Below are 9,770 nucleotides of genomic sequence, written 5' to 3'. Positions count from 1 at the left end.
TTCCCTACATTATACGGTGTGACACTTTGAGTTATGTAGTCACCTACGTGCCCGGGAGCTTGTTCTGACAACTTTCCAGTTTTTAGATCCCAGGAAATGTAGATGCTTTTGCCAAAGGCCAGGAACAGTGTCTCTTTTATGAGTTGTTCCTGGAGAAAGCACAAAGGAGCAACCCTCTGGATACAAGGAAGGTCAAAACTCAAAGTGTCCTTAGATCTCTGCTTGTTCAAAAGAGACTTTGAATAGCTTGGTGCAAATGATTACTAAGTCTCTTTGTTCGTGGTGATGTTGGCAATGTTGGAGGGTGCGAGTGGGGTCCCTACAGCTCCAGGAAGGATGCAGAATAGCTGGCACTACCAAGGACCACAAACTCTGCAATACTTTAAGTCTCTCTAAATATCCACACAACCCCAATCCACAAAGCTACCCGCACCCTCACTGACCACAAGTGCCTGCTCTTAATCCGCAGTTGTCTGTATCTGGAATCTGGACCAGTGCTTACCTCTGCAAGTGGAGATAAGTATGCAGACTTGCCCTGTAGTGTCTGCAGGAAGAGTCAAGCTCTGTCCCTGACACTCCAGCCTACTCTGATACCCTAACATTCCATCCTACCCTGCCCAATGCCAGCAGCCTCTGAAGAGGCCATTGGGTTGCTACATTAGTTTTATCATCTTCCTGGTTATTGATTTCCACTTCTCCCTGGAGTGCTATAGGTTGGGTCGTTCTCAGCTTCAGTCTCAGAAGTCCTGTCGCCATCTGATCTCAGGCAGCAGGAGCTACTCAGTGACAGTGCCACAGGCTCCATCACTCCGTGCGGTCAAGCCCTACCCTGCGTCTCTAGCCTCAATTCAACAGGTCCAATTTTCATTTAAAACCAATGTGGTAACCTAGGGGCAGGACAGGAATAAAGATGCAGACGTAGAGAATGGACTTGAGGACACGGGGAGGGGGAAGGGTAAGCTGGGACGAAGTGAGAGAGTGGCATGGACATATACGCACTACCAAATGTAAAATAGACAGCTAGTGGGAAATTGCCGCACAGCACAGGGAGATCAGCTCGGTGCTTTGTGACCACCTAGAGGGGTGAGATAGGGAGGGTGGGAGGGAGACGCAAGAGGGAGGGGATATGGGGATATATGTATACACATAGCTGATTCACTTTGTTATAAAGCAGAAACTAACACAGCATTGTAAAGCAATTATACTCCAGTAAAGATGTTATAAAGTAAATAAAAATAAATAAAATAAAACAAACATGGTAAATTCCAATTAAAGGTCCTAATTGAACTGTGGGTAGAATACATATGCTATTAGCATAATAAAAAACACAAATGTAGCATAAGCAAAATATGACCCCGTATGATGCAACTAATCAGTGATCCTATGATATTCCTATTATTCTATGATAACAAATTCTGTGACTAGGATTCAGGGCAGAAGGCTCACTAAAATAATTACAAGATGTATTTTATAAAAATAACACAGAATCTGTGCTGTTACATATAGAGAAGATATATAACTTTTAAAATCAAATTCTTCAACGCATTTTCATTTGGATTTTCTTCTCCAAACCGTTCTCAAAGATTAAAAGTTTAATATCAACACCACCATTTTCTGGAAGTTGGAAAGGTAATAGCCACCACTAATACCAATCTGTACTAAATTTATTTAAATTTGGAATTAAGCCTGAATTACACACTCCAAGTCCTCGGGTATCATAGCTGCTTCCAGGCCAGTGGGAAGTCTCTACAGCCTGAAGTCTGTCACTATGCCATCTCACGACCCACTTTTTGACTAGAAAGTGTAGGTGACCAGATGCCAATGGGTACATTCCCCAATGACTACTGGGAAGGAACATAGTATCTTTATCTGATGTGCTGTTCACATCCAGCATAACATCTGCCTCACTATCCATGCTCAGTTTTAGATAAGAGACCTTAAAAATGATCATAATAGGGCTTCCCTGATGGCGCAGTGGTTAAGAATCCTCCTGCCAATGCCAGGGACACACATTCGATCCCTGGTCCAGGAAGATCCCACATGCCACAGAGCAACTAAGCCGATGCACCACAACTACTGAGCCCGCACTCTAGAGCCTGTGAGCCACAACTACTGAGCCCACGTGCCACAACTACTGAGCCCGCATGCCACAACTACTGAGCCCACACACCTAGAGACTGTGCTCCGCCGCAAGAGAAGCCACCGCAGTGAGAAGTCTGCGCACCACAACGAAGAGTGGCCCCCGCTCGCCGCACAGCAACGAAGACCCAATGCAGCCAAAAATAAATAAATAAAAATAATCATAATAAAAACCTTAACCTCCCCTAAGGACTGATAAATGTAAGAACTTTTAGGACAAAGTAGCACAAGGCATACAACTTGAAAATCAGCTTATTTTATTTCTTGCCTTGTTGATAAAATGAAGTGCCTCTCTTATTATGCATTTTTTTTTTTATCATTCATCCTGTTTCGGTGTTCTGTGGAGTCAGTATTCAAAGAACAAGGATTCTCTTTTCTCTCCTGTGGGGGTAGCATAAAAACCGGGGTGATGTGCTTTAAATAAACAGGAGCTTGGGAATAACCATGACACTGGCCCACACTTGCAAAAGTAAGTTGTCTGCCTAAGTCAGGAAATGGGATGAATATTTTTAAATGTGTCATTAAAAGCCAATATGTAAATAATTTCAACAATTATACGGCACTTGTGCCTGGGCTGATTGAAGAAAATAGCAGACACTTTTCACTCAGTCATGCACCAGCATAATAAGTAACCTTCACCACCCCCAGTAGAAAACACACACAAACACACACACACGTGCACACACAGGCACATGCACGCATGAATGGCCGGTTAGTCAAGACGGGACATTCACGCCTCCCCGCTCCCTGTTAGCAATTTTGTTCCTGTGTGTCTGCCTTATTTGCACTTGACTCAGAACAGCTGGGGTCTGCAAACAGCACGTCCAGCCTCTTTGCCCTGATGGACCCACTGAAGAACAGAGAGTTTCGTTGTTGCGCGACTAGGATAAAACTAGGTTCTTTTTAAAATCTAAGCTACACAGATGTAGAAAACAAACTTAGGTTACCAGGGGGTTAGCGGGTGGGAGGGATAAATTGGGAGATTGGGATTGACATATACACACTACTGTATATAAAATCAGTAACTAATAAGGACCTACCGCATAGCACAGGGAACCCTACTCGGTACTCTCTAATGACCTATAGAGGGAAAGAATCTAAAAAAGAGGGGATATATGTACATGTATAACTCATTCACTTTGCTGAACACCTGAAACTAACACAACATTCTAAGTCAACTATACTCCAGTAAAATTTTTTAAATAAATAAATTTAATTTATTTTTAAAAAAATAAATAAAAAGCTAACCTAACCGTGTTCAACTCTAACCTTGCTTAAAATCCTTCAGTGGTTACTTGTTAATCTGCTAAAATTCCAAATCCATGGCCAACTTCTCCAACCTCATTTTACTCAACACTTTCCTGAATTCTCTATGTCTGGCCATAAGGAGTATTTATTTTCTATGTCTCAAATGCACTCTCATTCCAAAACGCCTTTCATGTGTTGTTTTCTCGGCCTGGATTACTCTCCTTACGTCTTTGACCACATAATATTTACTCACCTGTAGGTCTCTACCTAAATGTTATTCCCTTAATAGAGCCTTCCCTGTGCCCTTGGTGAGAGTTATGTTCCCCTGCTATAAGCTCTTTTACCCACACTGTCCCCCTATTTTGTTAAGACTCATCACACTTGTAATTATTTGTCCCATGTGTGTCCTGCCTGCTGGACCGTTAACAATTGGAAGGCAGGGATGACTTCTGTCTCAAGATAACTGTATCTTCAGTTTCATGGGGCAGTACACACACATACTATATATTCAGCTAAAATTGGATTATTTATTCTTTACTGGTTAATCAAGGTGTCTTGCTTGCGATGATTATTTCTGAATTATGTCGTACTGTTTCTTCAATGTAAAATACATTTTACAAGTACCCAACTCTGTAAATGTTTACTGCTTGTTGCAGCTAAAGATGCTTTGAGATGTTTCCTTCAGTAATGACAGTTACCGTACCTAGTGGGAGAAGCCAGGGGTTTGAAAGGCAGAGCACTAACACAGGGTCTCACTGTGTCAGTGTAAGAGTTTTCCCTTTGCTTTCTCCCATTCATGGTAGGGATCGAGGCAAATTTTGATGGTGTCTTACAGGGCTCTCTCTCCTCATTTCTAAGTCAAGTCCTACAAAAAGGCAAAATCTGCCCAGTTACATTGTTTAATTACTATTTAGAAAAGGTTTTCTAGTCTCCTGAGCTCATTAGCTCTCAATTAAAGCAAATTTCTCATTTGTTTCTATTATTTTTCATAGTATTTTCTTTGCAGATTAGTAGCCTACATTATTCCCAACCAAGAGTCTACCTGCCGTTTGCTGCTAACGTCGTGAAGCAGAGGCAGCTTCCAATCAGCGTCCTCGTACCTCTGAGCTGCCTCACACACTGGCTCAAACAGCACTAACCGTGGCGGCTAAGTTACCAGCAATTCTGGATGCCCAGCTGAAGCATAAAAGGTGCTCAGCGTTCAGAAAAAAATTTAGATCATATCTACTCTCATCGGCGTTCCTCTGGCTTTTACACATTTTAGTATTCATGTTCAAATGACCTGTTGCTCCGATACATTGAAGTTTTTTACTGTCATAACCAGCTGGGGAAAAATATACTCCCAAGTAACTTACATTCCTCTGGCTTTTACACATTTAAGTATTCATGTTCAAATGACCTGTTGCTCCGATACATTGAAGTTTTTTACTGTCATAACCAGCTGGGGAAAAATATACTCCCAAGTAACTTATATTTGCAAAAAGCCTTAAAAAGGTTGACATTATCCTAAAAGTTTGGCTCATTCATTTATGGTCACTGCACAGGGAAGCAGGCCACTGGAGCACACAGGACGGCTCATGGTGGGAACAAAAGTGATGAAGGGATGACTTGGGATGTGATGAGTGAAGAGAAAATTCACCAGGAACGATCGTCACAACTGTCATCATCACTACTGTTATCCCCCCATCAGGACATCCAAGGCTGAAAGCTGCCACAGCCAGACCCACACTAGGGACTGTCTACACACCCTGTCCCTGACATTGTCATAAAGGCCCAAGACTCCATATGGCCAAGGGACATTTTAATTTTTTTTAATTACACAATATTCCACATATTAATTGAACTGTTTTATATTTTATTAATTTATATTTTTCTAAATTTATATATTATATTTTCCTTAATTTATAGTATGTATATATATATATATATATTTATATATATATATATATATATATATATATATATATATATATCTCCTCAGTTGTTTACAAGTGATTGTACCTGATTTTTCTGGGCACTGAGTTCCGTTTGGCTTAATTTTTTTTTACATAAAGATGTGCATTTTATTTTATTTATTTTTTTGGCCGTGCTGCGACTCTTGCAGGATCTTAGTTCCCTGACCAGGGATGGAACCCAGACCATCATCGGTGAAAGCGCAGAGCCCTAACCACTGGCCTGCCAGGGAATTCCCCGTTTGGCTTAATTTTTATTGATTCACGAATATCATGTCCCAGATTGTTCTGAAATGCTTGCTTGTTAATTAGCATTATCATACGCAGTGCAGTTAAAACTGAACAGAGAGACAGAGAGAAATAGAGTTCCGTCCGCAACAGGAATGATGTGGCATGAAGTAAAAATCAAGTAGAGCCACGCTGGGAATCAGTACAAGCCTGTCCTTACTTTCCTGTCCCACCGGGGAGCCAACCCTCAAGCTGCATTATTCAGACATGAAAAGGTAGATCGTTAGATTCTTAAAGGACTAACTTCATTTTAAAATCAGGTTCGGATTGTATCTCAGCCCAATCAAGAAAAACCCAGTAGGCCTAATTCTTACACATCCCTGGGCAGCCCCATTTACACTCCTGTGCCTGAAACGCTAGATGATTTCAAAAGCCCTGAGCCGCCCTGGGCGAGTGCACGGGGAGGATGGAAACTGGGCCACATGACTTCTTCTAGGAAATATTAGAAAATTCTGGTGGTTTTCAGCCAGAAGACAAAGTTTCCAGGGGAGAAAAATCTCTTTGATTAAAAGTGTGAAAAGTAAAACTCACACCAACAGACATCAGGACATTATCCTCTGGGACTGTCAAAACTAGATAAATACCAGGGTTAATAGCTCTGTAATATTTTGAACTGGTCCATTCATATCTTTTCTCATTGGTTAACCCCGCACACTTATACCCGACAGAGGGCTCAGAATTCAGGCTAAGATGGCTCATCTATTGGTGCACAGTGTCACTGCTGACCCTGACTGGACTAAGTGAACACGGTCGCCAGGCTTGCGTTGACTCAGCCAGGGTCTGTTCTGCACCCAAGCAAGTGCCAAATAAAGGGAAGAGCTCAGGGGATCTTCATTGTTTCCTGAAAATAATGCTTGAAGCCAATTTTTGACATGGTATTTCTAGAGGTTTCCCTGGCTTATTTCATCATTCTTGTCATAGAGTATCAAGGGGAGAGAAACTTCTGATCAAAAGTGCCTTTACCCATTTTTCTGCCTGAGTTGATTGAAAATTGCATCACTCTCTTACTGCTGTGCGAGAGAGAACACGTGGATTAACTGAGAGAGAAAATTTGCTTACATTACCTTTGTTTTCTCAGTTAAGGTTTATCTGGGGGATATTACGGAGATATAACGACTCACCACAAACTGAAATATTGCATTTAATGAGAATGAATGAGCACCTTGATTTCTATACAACTGAAGGAGAAAAACAGCTCCAATACAATAAAACATTCTCCAAAATGAATTTTTATGATTCTTTTCAGAGATTTATGACCGCTGGAACACAACTTCTAAGATAAACTCTATATCAAAGATATGAATAAAAACAAATTAAAAATCCTATAAAAATTTACCAGGGTCATTTTGGTTGCAAATGACTGAAGACCACAGCCCAGTTTCCTCAGGCATAAAGGCAGCATCAGCTCACGTAACCGCAAAGTCCGGAGGGGACGTCAGGGCAAAGCCCAAGGCTCCCCTCTCCTCTGGGGTCGGCTCAGTTTCTCCTCTGGTTGTTGCAGATTCTGAGATAGAAGCTCTAGACCTTACATCCTCCCAAGTTCACATCCAAGGCAGGAAAGAGTCCTTTTCAGAAATCTCTAGGTCTTACATACGTCTGGCTCACGTACCTCTCCCGACACGAGTCCCTGTGGTCAGGGGACTGCAGCGTCCAGGGTCCCGTGCTCCACCCTTAGATCTTGGCTAAGACGCTTTGCTAAAGCCACACGGTCTGTGAGTGGAAGACCAGATACCTTTCCATGGGAAAAGGAAGGTTCTGTTAACAGAAAGAGCAAATGCCTTTTTGTGGAAAATAAAACATGCTCACAAAAAAACCCACTTTTTCCCTACTTTGGAGAATTTGGAACACAAATTAAGAGGAAATCTAACAGTACCCACTGCTCCACTACCCAGAAGCATATTCCATTAATATTTTGAAGTCTTTTTTTACAGATACCTATGTTTTTCCTCCACATAACCTCATCTGTTCTATTTTTAACCAATGGATTTTTTTTTTTTTTTTACAAACTTATGATCAAAATCCATACGTTCTTGGAAAGTGTACATTTTCTTTATTTAACATTATTCTGTGAAGGCCTTTGTGAGAATCAACGTAGTCTTTATGTTAATTCTTCCTGAGCAAAATTTATATCAGATAGAGTCTGATCGTTAAGCCCATTCTGCCCTTAGGACAAAGTAAGTTGGGTGTGAAAAGGTGCAGAGGTGTCCCTTTGATAATAGTATATATTTAATATAATTGGGAGCACACTCCTGAAATATGCGCCCCCCACCCGGACATGTATCATTATATTATGCTCATTTTTGTATGTGTCTCTGGATAATATTTAACAGCATCAATTTTAATAGAACCTTGTATTCCTTTGTCTGGATGTTCCATATTTCACTTGGCTGATTGCTACTCTGGTACTACAAATATTACAATTTTAACAATTCTATATAAAAAATAACTTCAATTAATATCCTTGCATATAAATCTATCTTTGCATCTCTAATTATTTCCTTAGGATAAATACTTCAAAGCAGAATTACTGGGTAGGACGATCTAAAATGTTGTATGGCTTTTGATACATATTTGCCAAAATGCCCTCCAGAAAGATGGTTCCATTTATATTCACAATCCCACTCTTGCTAATGCTTGGTTTTAAAATTGTGTTATTTTAAATTTAGAAACAGTGTGCTCACATCGTTAAGAAATTCAAACAGCCTCAGTATTTCAATAAATTCTGCTTTCAGCACATCTGCTGATTAACATTATACAGCCGTGAAATATGTTTGTTTCCTGACACGTCAAATTTGAATTAACGCCTGTGCTATAGATTAAGTAGCTCAGCTCACCTCTACCACCTCCCTCCCCACACCTTCTCACGATTTTTATATTATTTATATATTAATCCATTATTGTAAAAATATTATATTATTTTATATTCTATTTTCCTGATCTCCATATAATTTGATTTTCTAAAACTAAGAGTTTTAGTTTTAGCCATTGGAGTTTTCTTAAATTGGGGCAGAATCCTTCACTTCTCCACACAGTAAGATAGAAATGTGTTCACAGTACCTCTGCCCCCCTCCCCCGCCGTATCCAGTCCCTTCACCTCCGGCCCATCAGTCAGTACAGGGCACCAAGCCAGTGTGACATTGATGATTGATGTTTAAGGTCTCGTTTCGTCCACAGCAGGGCTTCTCCACCTCAGCACCACTGACACTCGGATCATAGCATCCTTGTTGTAGGGTCTGTGTGGTCCCTGGAGGGCATCCCTGGCCTCTGTCCACCAGACGCTGCCACTCACCCTCCCCGTGTGACGATCCAGTGTGTCTCCCAACTTGGGTCAGTGTCCCCAGTGGGGGGCTTCACCCCAGGGTGGGGGGAGAACCGGGGGCTTCCAGGAGACGCCCAGTAGGGCTGTCCACGCTGCTGTTTTGATTTCCTGGGAAGAGCAGTGTGATTCCAAGCAGGGCTGCAGCAGTTGGGTTCGGGGGCAGGTACAGGTGACAGGGGGGCAGGTACAGGTGACAGGGGTGCAGCCAGGGCTGAGCGGGGGCCCCTCTGCTCGGTCCTTTTCCTTCCTGAGAAAAACTGACCACTTTTTCCCCCAGGCCTGTGTGGATACTTACCATCTCCCTTCTCTCAAGGGACACCCCACCCGCAGAGCCAGAAAGGGGGTCCTCACATATTTAAGTTCCCTTCTAAATCTAGCTGTAACATTTCTTTCCTAATGTTTCATAGTTCCCTTGCGGATTCAAGTCCTACCTTGTGCATTTTGAATAACTGAAGCACACTTCTTGAAAATTGTTTTCAGAGGTCCTCACATATTTAAGTTCCCTTCTAAATCTAGCTGTAACATTTCTTTCCTAATGTTTCATAGTTCCCTTGCGGATTCAAGTCCTACCTTGTGCATTTTGAATAACTGAAGCACACTTCTTGAAAATTGTTTTCAGATTACTCTGAACTTATAGCTCGTTTGTGAATTCTCTGTGTCTAATTTTTTTTTTTTTTTTTTTTCAGTACACGGGCCTCTCACTGTTGTGGCCTCTCCCGTTGTGGAGCACAGGCTCCGGATGTGAAGGCTCAGCAGCCGTGGCTCACGGGCCTAGCCGCTCCGAGGCATGTGGGATCTTTCCGGACCAGGGCACAAACCCGGGT

Source organism: Lipotes vexillifer, unplaced genomic scaffold, assembly GCF_000442215.2.
Source record: "Lipotes vexillifer unplaced genomic scaffold, Lipotes_vexillifer_v1.1 scaffold777, whole genome shotgun sequence".
NCBI classification, from domain to species: Eukaryota; Metazoa; Chordata; class Mammalia; order Artiodactyla; family Lipotidae; genus Lipotes; species Lipotes vexillifer.
Note: the sequence above shows the minus strand (reverse complement) of the source record.